This window comes from Perca fluviatilis, chromosome 10 (assembly GCF_010015445.1).
Source record: "Perca fluviatilis chromosome 10, GENO_Pfluv_1.0, whole genome shotgun sequence".
In the NCBI taxonomy this organism is placed as follows: domain Eukaryota; kingdom Metazoa; phylum Chordata; class Actinopteri; order Perciformes; family Percidae; genus Perca; species Perca fluviatilis.
Window position 1 is genome coordinate 3,290,925 of NC_053121.1, and position 15,331 is coordinate 3,306,255.

General features: G+C 42.6%; 1 protein-coding gene across 3 annotated transcripts in view; it reads left to right on the forward strand.

Annotated features, from left to right (window-relative positions):
* Positions 1-3,891: 3,891 nt before the first annotated feature.
* Positions 3,892-15,331, forward strand: part of psd2 (pleckstrin and Sec7 domain containing 2) — a 55,596-nt gene continuing 44,156 nt past the window's right edge. Inside the window, exon 1 of one of the 3 annotated variants that reach the window (XM_039813691.1) lies at positions 3,892-4,038. The gene's annotated coding sequence lies outside the window, so the exon portion shown is untranslated. Of the gene's footprint in view, positions 4,039-13,609; positions 14,283-15,331 lie in introns of those variants that run through there. The other 2 variants (XM_039813690.1, XM_039813695.1) reach the window with 2 other exon arrangements.

A 15,331-nucleotide genomic window follows, 5' to 3' on the forward strand; every position in this document is an offset into this window, starting at 1 on the left:
TTCGATGATGTTCACGTCGCGTAATTACGTCACTTCATAACGTTCCCATGGCAACAGGGGGAAATGGCTGCTAAAGTAAACGCAACATTTTTTCAACTTTCTGCTAATAAATGTGACTTTTTTGCAACGAAAATGCGGAGATTATGAAATCATGCAAGCACCGCATATTTTGCGTGGAAATCGACAATTTAGTGCGGCATATTTGAAAAAATGCGGCCCCCGCATAGATATGCGGACTTTGGCTGATTATGCATTGAATTATGCGATCGCATAAACGCGTTTTTCTGGAGGGACTGTGTAAGAGTTAAAGCTGCTGTTCTTAGCCTAGAAATCTAGACGCACCCTAGCGGCAGCAAAATGTAATTTGCAGCCAGGCTTGCGAGCTGGAAAAGGCCAATCACATCGTGTATAGAGTCGGTGGGCGGGTCTTAACTTAATGACGGCAGAGTTGCGACGGTTCCGCGTGAATTCCCTGCTACTTGAAAACAAAGATGATGGCTGCTGCTGCTGGCGAACAGCGGTCTTTGGAATCGGCTTGAAGTCATTCTTAAAAAAGGAAGATGTGTTCGGAGTTTTGCCGACCGGATACGGCAAAAGTTTAATCTATCAACTAGCGTTGCTCTGGTTGGTTGTAGCACTATCCTATTGTGTGCAGAGGGAATTTGAAAGACAACCGTTTATCCCGCCCCTCAGATTGAGCCCTGCTAATGGTGAGTTCTCAGACCCAACATCTTGATGTGGGTCTGGCTTGTCAGGCTATGCTGTTCTTGAAATACTGAAGAAAATTCAGTCTGGGCTGGGATCGCCTCCACACGGCTATCACCAGAGTTTGATTGCCAGGAATGGCTGCCCCACAGGTCTCGCCTCTGACGCGATAAGCAAACATGGAGCTGGCTGAGCCGTAATGGCGGCGATAAGCAAACATGGAGCTGGCTGAGCCGTAATGGCGGCGATAAGCAAACATGGAGCTGGCTGAGCCGTAATGGCGGCGATAAGCAAACATGGAGCTGGCTGAGCTGGCTGAGCTGTAATGGCGGCGATAAGCAAACATGGAGCTGGCTGAGCTGTAATGGCGGCGGACTAGCATTGCTAGCCTCGAGATTACAACGGCAATAGTGCTGCCACTGGCGAGCTAATTGCTGCCGCAATACTGTGTATGCACAAGCTGCTTATATATCACACAAAGGGTCCAGAGACAAAATGCATTTGAAGCATATTTAAGTGAGAAGCAACATGTACTGTATGTTGTTGTTGTTTTCTTGGAACCCCCGACCCCCCCCCCAACAGAGGTAGGGAATTTTGCATATGTATTTGATGCCTGTTATTTCTTGTCTACCAGATTAGGCAGGTATGCTCCTATAGCCCAATTTGCAGTGACTAGTGCAGTGCCCATTCAAAACGTGCCTGTTTTGAACGGGACGATTGCTTGGCCTTCTGTATTGCTAGCTTTCTCCAGAACCCAAAACAATTTACAGAAGGCAACTGTTTACTACTGACTTACTGTGTACTTCTACTTCAGAGGAAACCATTGTATTGCCACGTTTACCTGACAGAGAAATGTTACTGGTTATGTTGCAGATTCAGATTTAAAATATTAAAATATGATGCATTATTATACATTAAACTATCCAGCATTAAATTAGAGAGCTCCATGTTGAACAGATGTTGAGTAAATGTAAGTATATTGTGCTGATAATTCCTCTATTTCACTCATCACTTTAAGTAAACATTTGAATGCAGGGCTTTTACTTTTCAATATTAATAGTGTTACTTTAAGCGACTTTGAGTCCATGAAAAGCGCTATATAAATTCAATTTATTATTATTATTATTACTATTAATAGTTAATAGTTTTACATCAGAGTACTTATTCTACCCCTGCCAATGCCTAAATTCCCAGTTAGAGAAAAGCTGAAAAGCAAAGCAAGCCACTGTTTGCCTGGGGCCCCAAATCATTATATTATATTGAACATTTCAGTTAATCTAGTCTCGCCAAAATGAATAATTTTAGTCAAACTGATTTCATAAAGATTTTATCTGAAGTATCTTATTATCTGATTAAAAACACTGTGCCTACCGACAACGTTAAACTCAATTCACAACTGTCATTAGCAGTTTAGATAACGGACAGTCAGCTGTCCTGCTGTTATTACAGACGTGTGAACTAATCACAGACATTTGCCTCATTAATGGACTCATTGTGGTGTGCTGTTGCAGTATGAAACACTTATGTATGAAACTGCCAATTAGATTAATTTACTTAGAAATCAATGGTGCGGATGCGCAGTCCCGGGTGGTTCCGGTCCACTTTAACCCCTAATTGAATAATTAAGAATGCAGCTTTGTAGTTACTCAGAGTCCTCGATGTGCCGTTCAGCTGCACCTATCCGACCCGTTATGAGAGACTAAAATATGCGTTAATCAGCCACCCAAACCGAACGGAGTAGCCTGAGATGGACTCGACCAGCGCCAGCGGTGCGAGTGTGTGTGTCTGTGTTTGAGAGAGACAGCGGGGGAAAGGAAAGGTGGAAGGCAAAGAAAATGATTTTTTTAAACTACATTTAAGTTTCGTGTTTTTTTGTCAGTGATATTGGATGTTGATATCGCCACAGTCAGCGTTTAATGATGGCGGTGCCGTCTCGTCATTATTATCATAACCGAAACACTGCAGCAGAGTTCATTTCCAAACAGGCTTAGTGGATTGATGGTTATAATGTAACTAAAAAAGCATGGATTTAATTAGCGTTAAAGGTCCCATGGCATGAAAATGTCACTTTATGAGGTTTTTTAACATTAATATGCGTTCCCCCAGCCTGTCCATGGTCCCCCAGTGGCTAGAAATGGTGATAGGTGTAAACCAAGCACTGGGTATCCTGCTCTGCAGGATTTCTGGTATTCCTGCCATTTAATAGTTAAAGGTCCCATGGCATGACAATTTCACTTTATGAGGTTTTTTAACATTAATGAGTTCCCCCAGCCTGTCTATGGTCCCCCAGTGGCTAGAAATTGTGATAGGTGTAAACCGAGCCCTGGGTATCCTGCTCTGCCTTTGAGAAAATGGAAGCTCAGATGAGCCGTTTTGGAATCTGCTTGTTATGAGGTCATAACAAGCAAGGTTACCTCCCCTTTCTCTGCTTTGCCCGCCCAGAGAATTTGGCCAACCCATGAGAGAGAGACATCATGGCTTTCAAACGAGAAAAGTGGCAGTTGGTCAAGGCCACACCCCCACTCTCCATCTTGCCACTCCCACTCTCCTCCTCAATAGCTACAGACTCAGATGGACCAGCTATGGAACAAGAGACTGACTGACTCCTGTGTATTAACATGCTACCGTCCTGAAACTTTTCAACAGTCAGCCATCCACATTTTTATACAACTTCCATATTTACAACTTGGCACAGAGGAGCCTAGTGTGGCACTGTTGCTATGGTGACTGTTCTGTCTGTTGACCCGGCTGCCCAGCAGACTTATAGTTGGTGCGCACACACACACACACACACACACACACACACACACACACATGCACAGTACAGCACATTCTGTCACCATGTTGGCATGTCGCCCATGTTTTCCTAGTTTTTCTGCCTGGCTGTCTTTCTCTCACACTCTTTCACACTCTCTTACACACACAGGCACACATGTAAACACAGACAGAGAAAGGCTTTCTCCATAAATGGGAAACAACATGCTTGTGACTGTACATTTTTACACTGAACCATTATATTCCAGCTAAGGACAAGTGGTCACAGGTGGAAGTGACTGATGCTCAAATAAAGACCCTCCCCCTCTCTATTTGCCTCTGTCACATGGAGGGATGTGTGTCATTGTAACCCACTTTTTCATGCCTGTGGATATAATGACCCAGATGAGAACTACACACACAGACTGACACGTTTTCCCACACACGCACACACGCACAAGTGCTGACATGTCGTGTCTCCCTCTTCTCCAGTTGTAATGAATGCTGATGAGGTAGTCAAGGGAATCGCTGGAGTCCAACACAAAGCCGAGCAGCTAAATGATGATGTCCCTGCTGAAGGTAGGAATGATGTTTTTTACTGAATCTGTTACGACCAGAGAAAGATAAATGTTGTGGAGCAAGGCCATTATGTTATTGATGATGGCCCAGTGCTAAAATGTCTGCTGCACTCCCTTTCATTTATGTAACAACAAAACAAAAACAGAATACACTTTTTTCCATTTTTTTTAATGGTGGCAACAATATCTACCTTGAACAGTCGTCTCATTTTTTAAAAGGCACTAGTGACCTTGTAGCCTGACATCTGTAGGTATGCATTTAACAACTTGACAGCCATCTACTGTTAGCCTGGAAGAAGTAGTTTGACATGCATCTTATTCACTTTCCTTCTGGGAGTTTGATGAGGAGATCGATACCACTCTCATGTCTGTGCGTTAAGCACCGAGCTAAAGCCATGAGGTGATTAGCTTAGCATAAAAACTGGAAGCAGGGGGAAACAGGTAGCTATTAACTACTTAAAAATAAGCCTGCTAACACCTCCAAAGCACACAAAATAACTTGTTGTATCTTGTTTGTTTAATCCAACAGTAATGTAAAAATGACAGTTTTTGGCTTAAGGGAAGTTACATTTTTTGGGAAACAATGGATGTGCGGACGGATAAAGGGTTGTACACAAGCGGCAACATCCAGGCCTTAAACCAATGTGAAAGTGCCTTAAACCTGCATTCTATTTCATTTTCAGCAGGGGGAGACTCCACTGGCACCAAAAAGAAGATACAGTAGATAAATAAATAGTATTTATTGTCCACTTGGGAAATTAGTTTTCACAGTTTGTACAGAAGTCCCTTTCCATGGAAGTCTATGGGAAAATGACCCTACCTCTCGCTTGATTGATTACCCCAGTAAAGATTTTCCTAATGAGTTAATGCTCTCAATCGTTAGTTTTAAGAATTCTTCAGTACAACATAATTTATGGTCCCATTTATTTTAAAATAGACGATATTGCAGGGCATGCTTTTGGGCGTGGCTAGATTACATTAGAATAGCAGTGAAATTTGTTTTTGGGGTGCTGTCCATGTTTTTATCTGAAACTTTGACCCTGTCACTCTGTCTTTTTTTTGCAGTCCCTCCAGGATTTTGTGGCCTTTTTTTGAGATTGTTGCGGCCCAAAATGCCTGATTTTGCGGGAGCTTTTGTAAAAGATTTCGATAAAAGTTGCCATGTCTTTTGTACGTTTGTTGCAATGAAGTTGCAGGAGACAGTGAAAGATGTTTTTTTTTTTTTTTTTGTATAGTTCTGTAAAAATATAAAGGAAACTTGTTTCGGGGAGAATAAAATTTAGATTTCCTAGTAACCTTACCAAAAAGGCTCAGGATGCTGCACACATTCATACGGTTTGATAAATTACTTATTGGACTTTAACTTATCATTGCACTTACAATAACTCAATTTAGGTCATCCTGTACGTCTCATCTCCGGTTTTTCCTGCATCCACCATGTGTGTGTTGTGTGTGTGTGTGTGTGTGTGTGTGTGTGTGTGTGTGTGTGTGTGTGTGTGTGTGTGTCTCAGTAGCGGGGGGAACTGTATGAGCAGCAGGCCCGCCCGCTGCAGACAACCGACAGAATTGAAACAGCAGCGACTTTATAGTCAAAAAAACGTTACAGTGTACATTGATGTTAAAATGTATACAGGTTGGCAGGACAGTATGAAATGTTTTGTACGGTCTTTCGCTGTACGTTTTGTTGGTAAATGTGAGATGTTCGAGTCTTGTCTTCATATCGGAAACAAGCTCTCTCTCACTCCTGCTTGGTCAGTGGCACTCAGAGTCACATTATACTGACGTAAAGTCTGGCACGTGGGACTGCTGGGATTGGTTGAAGTTGCGGGAAACTCCGGTTATTGGTCCAATTTGCAGAAAAGTTGTGGTGATTGGTCAAAATTGCGAGTCGCACCAAAGTCACGGTGATTGGTTGAATTTGCGTGCATTGGAGCGATCGCGAAATCCTGGAGGGACTGATTTTGGTTGCCTAAAAATGTTTAGTTGAGTGTTCGGTAGCACCTTGTCAACCAAAGCTAGCTAGCTAGCGTTACCTGGTAACTTAAGGTAAAGTCTGCCGTTTTTTTGTATACTGCCGTACATGCCGAACAGCACCAGTATCTGGAGGTCCTCGTTTACCTGCCGGCAAAACTCCGCTGGATGAGTCGCGTCAGAAGGTTTGAAAATAGGCAGCTTTGCCTGTGTAGCATTTAGCTTAGCGTAATTGAAACCACAGAAACACTGCCCAGCTCCGCCCTTTTGTCCAAATGGTCACTTCTGGCTCCAAAATACCAAGATGGTGACAGCCAAAATGCCATCTCCCAGCTTCAAAGCAGCAGCCCACAATCCAATGTGTGGCTAAGCTAATCACCTCCTGGCTCTGACTCCATACTTAATGTACCTTACATGTTTTTACTTAAAGGAGAAATCGGGCGCAAAATTAAAAATAACACGTGTACCGAGTCGACCGTTCTCTGGGATATGTTTTCATGCTAATCGAATGTGACCAGTTTTAGCGCAAACCGCTAATTAGCTCATAACGCTAGTCGTCGGGACACGGGTAAAGTAAAAAGAAATCGCTATTTCTATACCACTAACAAGGCTCAAAATAGCACCACACTTCCACGGTAGCATAATGAGGGTCCCTACATGTAAACCGAAGCATTGAGAACTTTGTAAGTGTACAGACGGTTTATTAAAAATATAGTTTATAAAGACAGGCAGGCGCCATCTTGGGAAAACAGTAACGACCAGTCGAACGACAAACGCCATATAACCAGTAGCTCAAGCACGGCGTTCGTTGTTCGACTGGTCATGACTGTTTTCCCAAGATGACGTACCTTGTAAAGTTGATATGGCAATCGTGTTAAACAGTTGTCCGTTTACACATCCAGCAGTTACAGAGCATTACTCTGGAGTTGTGTTTCTTGTCACCTGGCAAATATAAGTCCAACACCTTCTCCATTCCCTCTAAATATCTCTGCTAAATATTGCTCCTAATACATAGTATTAGCTAAAAAGCTGTTTTCTGGGGCTCCTGTTTACTTTCTTTAGATATTGCACTGGTAAACATCTCTTAACATGCATAACATTCAGAAAACCACTCCTTGAATTTTGTCATGGGAGGTTTGATTTGTTTTTAGTAAAAGCAGCTTGTAAAGACTCTGAAGCAACACACACACGTACACACGCACTCCATATCAAATATCAGAGATGCACACATGCTTTTTACACTCTGAAGCACATTCAGCTGTGACGTCCTCTGATCAAAATCAAAAACCCACTCCATGCGTACACACATTTGTTTTTGTGTGTTTTTTTTTTTTTTTTTTTTTTTTTTTGTGTGTGTGTTTTTGTTTTGTGTTTGTTGTTTGGTGTGGGTGTTTTTTTGTTTTTTTTTTTTTTTTTTTTTTGGGTTTTTTTTTGTTTTTTTTTTGTTCGCTGTCTCAGACAGAGTCCTGCTGTTTGGCCTGCCGTGGCAGACGGAGCCAACGCTGTAAACTCTGTGGATCGATGCTCGTTTGGAGGATTTCTGTGTTTAATTCCACCTCAGTCAGCAGCACTTCATCCCTCTCTCGGAGTGTGTGTGTGTGCGTGTATGTCTGCACACTTGGGTGCGTGATTGTGTGCTTGTGTGTGCACATTTGTATCTCTATCTTCAAATTGAGTTGTCTGTGTGAGCATGTGCAGAGGAATTCTGCAGGAGGTCTTGGTGTGTGTGGCTGCTAACATCTATGTGTGCATTTCTGTCGCCCACACACACACACACACACACACACACACTCACACACACAAACACAAAGAGGTAAGAGTCTTGCAGCAGAGGCTAAAGACACACACCATCAGTCGAGCACCTCCCCCTTGCTTTGATTATACTCCCAACGCTATTATTTGAGCACACCAACATCAGCATATTGATTTATCTTCCACACTACCTGCTTTCATTTAATATGCTAACACACATGCACACACAGTCTTCATGCCAGCATATCTTGTGATTGCACATTAGAACACACACGCACACACACACACACACACACTCTGACACCGCAGCCGCGCACATTAACACACTTATGTGCACCATCACAGGAGACCACCCACCCCTACAAACCAAAACGCAAGCTGTTAGCTTTTCTCCTCACCAGTTACCTCCCCCTTCCCTTCCCTCCCCTCACCTCCCTCCCATTGTCACATCAGGGACTTCCAGTGTCCCCAACACGTTGCAGCCGCCACGGCCCTGCAGATGTCACTTAGCTGCAGACCCACCTCTTCATTTCTGCATCCATCCATCCCTCCGCCTCTCCTGTGACACGGAGGAGGGACAGAACAGGGGGTGTGTGTGTGTCTGTGTCTGTGTGTGTCTGTCTGTGTGTTAGTCTGTGTGTGTGTGTCTGTGTCTGTCTACAGAGGGGGAAGGGAGCCAGGCAGGTTAATGAATTAGTCATTAGGATTGACGTTGCGTCTGCACTGGGTTTCCCCCAAACTGTTTCCACCACTCTGTCTCTCTCTCTCTCTCCGGTCATCTGTGTATCCTCTGAACTCTTTGTCATCTTCAACCCTGTGTCCCCCCCCCCCCCACCTGCCTCACTTTGGGCCTCGCCCATCTAACCTTCTCCTCCCCTTGTCTTCAAACACAAACCCAGCTCTTTTGTTTTTGTCCACATCCTCACTCTTGCTTTCTGCATCTCCTTCTCGCTTCTTCTTGATTTCCATTTTCTCTCCTCTTCTCTTAATACCTCTTTTCAGCCACTCCCCTTCTTCTTCGGTCTCCTTCTAATGTGCTATTGATCACTGGAGATCACTGGATTGGAGGCTAAAGATCTCAATCCATGCAGACGTTACATTAAAGCTTGGCACGGCTCTGCATTATAAGGGCCGTATCCAAGATCCCTGAAGAAAACATCGTAAAATGTTGGCAGCAGACAATGCGTAGCCATATGTGTGATTGTATAGTGCTGCTGTGCTTTTGTTTATGACCCCGAGGTGCACCAGTAAGAGGGTACTCTCAAAGCACTGTACTGTAATGTTTGAAAGACAATACGAATGGTTTGCAATGTCTCTTGGCTTGATTTCTGTACTGGTTTTACACGTGATAGATGAACGAGAGCTTGTTGAAAGGGCGTGACAAATGGGTTGTGGGCATTTTGCAGGTACAGTGGAAAAAATGTCCTCTGTCAAGGGCAGAGTGAACACAGGCTAATTTCTAGCATACTAGTGCAGTGCCCGTTCAAAATGTGCCTGTTGGAAACTGGCTGATAGCTTGGCCTCCGGTGTTGCTGTTTGCAGCTTTCCCCAGAACTATTGTACCCTGAAATAACTCACAGAAGGCCCTCAAAGCTCAAAGCACTTAATATGCAACTCTACCGTATACTACTTCATACTTCTACATTAGAGGAAAACACTGTACTACTACATTTAACTGACAGAAAAAGGTTACTGGTTATGTTGTATGTATGTTATGTATGTATGTATGTATGCATGCAACTTTGGGGTGAGCATTATATATTTTCACAGTCTTATACCTTAACAGTTTTATGACAAACTGAAACTTTCTTGACTTGCCAAATTATCTGTTGGATTGACGAACATCATATGTGTAATTAATGGTTCAATTCAAACGGGATCAAATAATTATTTGTCTCTCGCCATTGACTACCGTACATATTTTTCCAAAATAAGGTTCCACTGTGGACTACTGGAAAAGGTGTGACTTTGTATCTGTATACAGCGGCCGCTTTTTTTTTCTGAACCTTTTTATTGTGTGGTTTTATTCACAGTTTATTAATATTGAACGCAATCCAAACTGCCCCAAATTTGAAATTCCAAGTTCATTGGGTACCCAGCAATACAACCGTGAAGTAGATCGGATAAACTACAACTAGACACACACACACACACACACACACACACACACACACACACACACACACACACACACACACACACACACACACACACACACACACACACACAGTTTCTTGCCTTTTTAATTGGATGTTGGCAGATAACATGAACCGCTTGTCCATTATGACTTAACATTTTGTGTTAGATCTTGTGCCATCTAACAGAACCTCATGGTGGCATGATCACAGGCTCAGAGCGGACCTCATCTACTATTTGACAGCACAATCACAGATATTTCAAACCATGCCGTTTATCACTGTCTTTCTGTCTACCTACTACTTGGTGGGAGAAAATCTGACTCCCAATCCATTCCCCAGCTTGACAAAGTATGTATATAAATATAGACTCAAAAACAGAATTTACACTCCATTCATAAAATCTTTAAGTTTTTTCAGAAAATGGCAGCAAAAAGTAAAAGCCCTTCTTTGCCATCTTTGTTCTCCAGCCCACATAACTTAAGATTGTCTTCTTTAAAGTGGTTTAATTAGTGGTATTTCTCCTTTGGATAGGCTGTAATTATAGTCCCGCCCAGTAGTGGAAGAAGTATTCAGGTCCTTTACTTAACTAAAAGTACTAATACCACACTGTAAAAATACTCTGTTATGTAAAAGTCCTGCATTGAAAAGGTTACTTAAGTAAAAGTATGTAAGTATCATCAGGAAAATGTACTTAAAGTATTAAAAGTATAAGTACTCAATGCAGAAAAATCCTCACATTTTAGAAACAGGAAACAAACCGTCCTGTGTTCAGTCCATAGACTGTTAATATTAATGGACAAGGCATCCGGTTCAGCAAAGTGCTGCAAATGCGGAAGTGCCTTAAAGCTGCATTCTATCTGAATTCCTGCAGGGGGCGACACGTGCGGTTGCAAAAGGAGGTGGGTTTCTGTAGAAGTCTATGAGAAAGTGACCCACTTCTCACTTGATTTATTACCTCATAATGAGTTTATGGTCTCAATCGCTAGTTTTAAAGTGCCCATATTCTGAAAAAAAACACTTTTTCTGGGATTTGGGGTGTTATTTTGTGTCTCTGGTGCTTCCACACGCATACAAACTTTGAAAAAACCCATCCATGGTGTTCTGAATGAGATACGGTTTCTGAATGTGTCCTGCCTTCAGTCTCCTGGTGAGCTGGTCAAAATCTGCACGGCTTTCTACGTCACTAGCTGAAACAAGGGGCCTAGGGGGCTAACCGTTAGCATGCTAGCTCATTCTCAATGGCAAAACACTGCTACAACACACAAATTCACCCTAATCTACAAAATAAATTGTAAAGAACTACTTCCATGTCCCTGTTCTGCAGGTATTCCACACAAACTTGGAAGTGCGCCCTCGTTTAGAAGAAGTCTCCCGGCTAATCCTGCCTTGTGCAGGCCGAAGTTGGAGAAACAGCTAGCTAGCTCATGTAAACCTATTCTGATACAATCTCAAATTACAATTATGAACCTGAAAATGAGCATAATAGGGCCACTTTAAGTCTTCTGCAACACAGAATGATGTTAATTTTTTTAATAATGGTCTCGTTGATTTTAATATCAGCGATAAAGCAGGGGGTGTTTTAGGGCGTGGCTATGATGTGATTGCCAGTGAAAGTGTGTAACATAACGTAGAGTGTAAGCAGCTCCTCCCTCTCGTCTAAAATCGTCACATCCGCAACCAGGATGGCTGCGCCAGTAACGGCAAACTGGACGACGGATAGCAGATCTCCACAAACCAACGGGTGACATCACACATGCTCTGTCCATTAATATTAACAGTCTATGGTTCAATCGGCTAATCTTTCAACTGTACTTGTAGGCCTTTATATTGTTGGGTAGTTTAATTTATAATAAAACATCTTATTAAACTACATGTGTTTTGTGTGTAAATTTGTAAAGTAATTAGTAACTAAAGCTGTCAGAAGAATGTAGTGGAGTAAAAAGTACAATATTTCTCTCTGAAATGTAGCGGAGTAAAAGTAGAAAGTGGCATGAAGACTCAAGGAAAGCACAAGTACCTCAAATTTGTACTTAAGTACAGTACTTGAGTAAATGTACTTAGTTACATTTCACCAATGGTCCCGCCACAAAGGAAGAAGTATTTTCACCTTTAGAAAAGAGGAACTGACCGATCAGCGAAAAGTACTGTAGATACCACAAGTAATACGTTGTCTTCTGCGGTCAGCCAGACTGTCATAGCATTTCCGATTGCTGTCAACAATTTGACCAAGAGAAATGTTTGTTCTGTTAAAGCTATGTCTGTGTTAGACATGGGGGGTGTACCCCACTACCCTCCCAGAGCATGCTGGAATAGGTTCAAGCTATTGCACGACCCCCGCGCCGTTGGTATAAATACTGAATGGATGGAGACTTTGTTTTCTAAAATAGTGACATTGTTGGAAAATTGCTAATGCTATCCTGGCTAACGGTAATTGCAGTAAAATAAACCATAATCCTAGAAAACTAACATCACAGGCTAACAATAACCAGCAGGTTAAAGGTCAGGGCCATATTGCTGTTACAATAATACAACATACTAAAATGTAACAGAAACAGATTTTATGGACACTGTATCATGCCAAGTAAATCTGAGTTCTCCATCATTTTTGGGGATTAAATTACACAATTTGAGCACTATAGTCTCAGTTGCAGTGATGTTTTATTGATTTATCTGATAGGGACTATGCATATTTATGAACATTGTTGTATAAAAAAACACCATGTAAATATGCCAGAATTAGTCAAAATAACTTTTCATCTGCAGTCCCTAGGCAGGTGACATAAGACTAACATAGAGACAGCCAGCAGTCATACAGCACTCATTCACTATAATTTACTGCATTCACTTACTTTGAATTTACCTCATTTGTTTGGACATCATTATCTTTTTAATAAATTCTTTTATTGAGTAGCATATCTAACAATCTATAAAAGCATGCTATTGACTGTTTCATGGGTCGTGTTTTTTCCCTTGCAGACATTAAATTCCTATCTAAAGCAAACTACAGCATGACCAATGCTACATCCTGGATATGACAGCTGCAGGACTTTGGACCTTGGATAGGACTTTTTGACTGTCTGTAAATCATCAGCGTGATCTGTTTTTTCTGGTCAATTCCCAAACTTCCCCCCCCCCAATAACATGTGTTCTCAATGCTAATGCCTGGTGGTGGAGAAAAAAAATAAAAGCCAAGTCATATAACCCATTCTTCTGAGGACATCCTGGAACTCAAAGTCTTTGGGCATCCCTGGACCTCAGTCTGGGAACCACTTTTGACTCTGGGTCAGGGGGTCCGAGACCCCTAGGGGGTCCCCAGAGTTACTGGAGGGGGGGACCCCTGTATTTTTTTTAAAGTTTAAAAAAAAAATTAAAATGGCTTAACATGAGTCCAACATATTATTAGCAAATATAAAACTTCCTATTTGTGAGAAAAACATTGATGATAGGCTTACTGGCCTAGGTAAGGTATAGTCACTAAGGTAGCCATCCACAAATACAGTTCATCTTAAGGATTCACTTTGCCACATGTTTAATATTAAAACGTGATTTATGAAATCATGCCAACAATCATTTTTTAATAGCTTAGTATTATGCACTAAAAATGTATGTATAAAGGCTTTAGGCTGTATGTTATTGTAAGCCCAGTTTAGCCTAATTTTATACAATATATGTAGAAGGGGGGGTCCCTGCTCCGTCTCTCTTTCAGTTCAGGGGTCCTTTGCTTAAAAAACGTTGAAGATCCCTGCTCTAAAGTTAAAGCTTAACCCATTTTAATGGGATTTCAATACATTGTTGGTCTGGGGCAGTCCTATCAGAGTCGGGTCAGAGTCGAGAAGGACTTGTGTCAACAAAACTGTCGGTGCTAATCTTCACTGCAGGCTACAGTGTCTGATATCAACAGGCCCTGGAGACACGTCCCGTTCACACCGGCGCGTAACCACGGGAGAGTGATGGTGCTCCCGAGAAGTCCGAGGAGCGGAATTACACTTTCTCAGCTGCCATTCAAACCCACAGAGGCTCCGCGGAGAGGAGGAGGAGACGAGGAGGACGCCTCCGTTCACCAACCCATTCATCAGTCCGCTCAGTAATCGCTCTCCGCCTGCTTGGACCTCCCGAGAGCCCCCTATACTATACCAGCCTGCGCGGAGGCGCGAGACAGCGCCACGAGCTTCGATCGGCAGCGGCCGTGAACAACGTTTTCGCACGCGCATACCGGTGAGAGGGGGGGGGGGGCAAGCTGGGAAGGACGTTCAGCGTGGAGAGGGAGAAAAAAAAGAGCCCGGCTGTCAGTGTTATTCCCCGGCGTGGATGTAGAGAGACGGAGGGAGAGAGAGGACCGCCGCAAAACTCTCCTTCTCAGCCTCTGACTGGACGCATTTTACCGGTGAGTGAAGACACGACACCACGCTAAAGGACATGTTTAAAGTGTTATCATTTTTAAGCTAGTAGGGCTGTGTTAGCGCAAAAAAAAAAAAAAAAAAATATATATATATCTCTGTTTGACCGGCACTTATAACGTAGCCCATGCTTAGATATCATGTATTTTAGTGTATGAGCGAGACGAGCATTTCTCACGGAGTCTGCGTTGAGCTTTCACGTCCTGTTTTTATTTTTATTTTTTGTGTGACCAAAAATGCACACACTGAAGCCTGCAGCCTACTCAGGCTTTAGGACGGCACTGTTTGTGGAGCTAATAGAGGCTGAAAGATATGTGCACCGTGCGGGCCGTGGGATTTTATGGAGGTGTGTGTGTGTGTGTGTTTTCTCTCTCTCTCTCTCTCTCTCTCTCTCTCTGTCTCTGTCTGTCCCCCCGAGAAGAGAAAAAGAAAAGCTTTTCCTTTCCGCTTTAAGGAGGACAAGTCGATCTTGAAACGCGACCAAGGTCTATTTTGGAGGAAAAGAAAGACACCGGCCTCAATTGAGCTTGAACCGTGTCTCCTAGCCATCCTGTTGTCATGGTTACTGGCTCGAGGAGGCTGGGAGAACATGGCTGTCTCGCGCTGTGCTCTCTCTCTCTCCCTCTCTTCACACACACACACACACACACACACACACACACACACACACACAGACACACACACACACACACACACACACACACACACACACACACACACACACACACGCATGCATGCAGCGCAGGGAAAGCGATAGGGGAGAGACAATAAGCCTTGTCTATCTGCAGTTTGTTTATGTCTTTTTAAGTGTATTGGTAGACACTTTGGAAATAGAAACCAGGCACATTGTAACCTCATTATACATTTCAAATGGTATCCTGTAATTCTATGCACATTTTAAAGGTAATTGTAAGCCCCCATATGAATTTTATATATTTTTTTCATATAACAGATGAGATAAAAACATCATAAAGAACCATAAGATCTATAGAAGATAAGTCTAATTCTAATTCTGTCTAGAATATTATAGAAATAT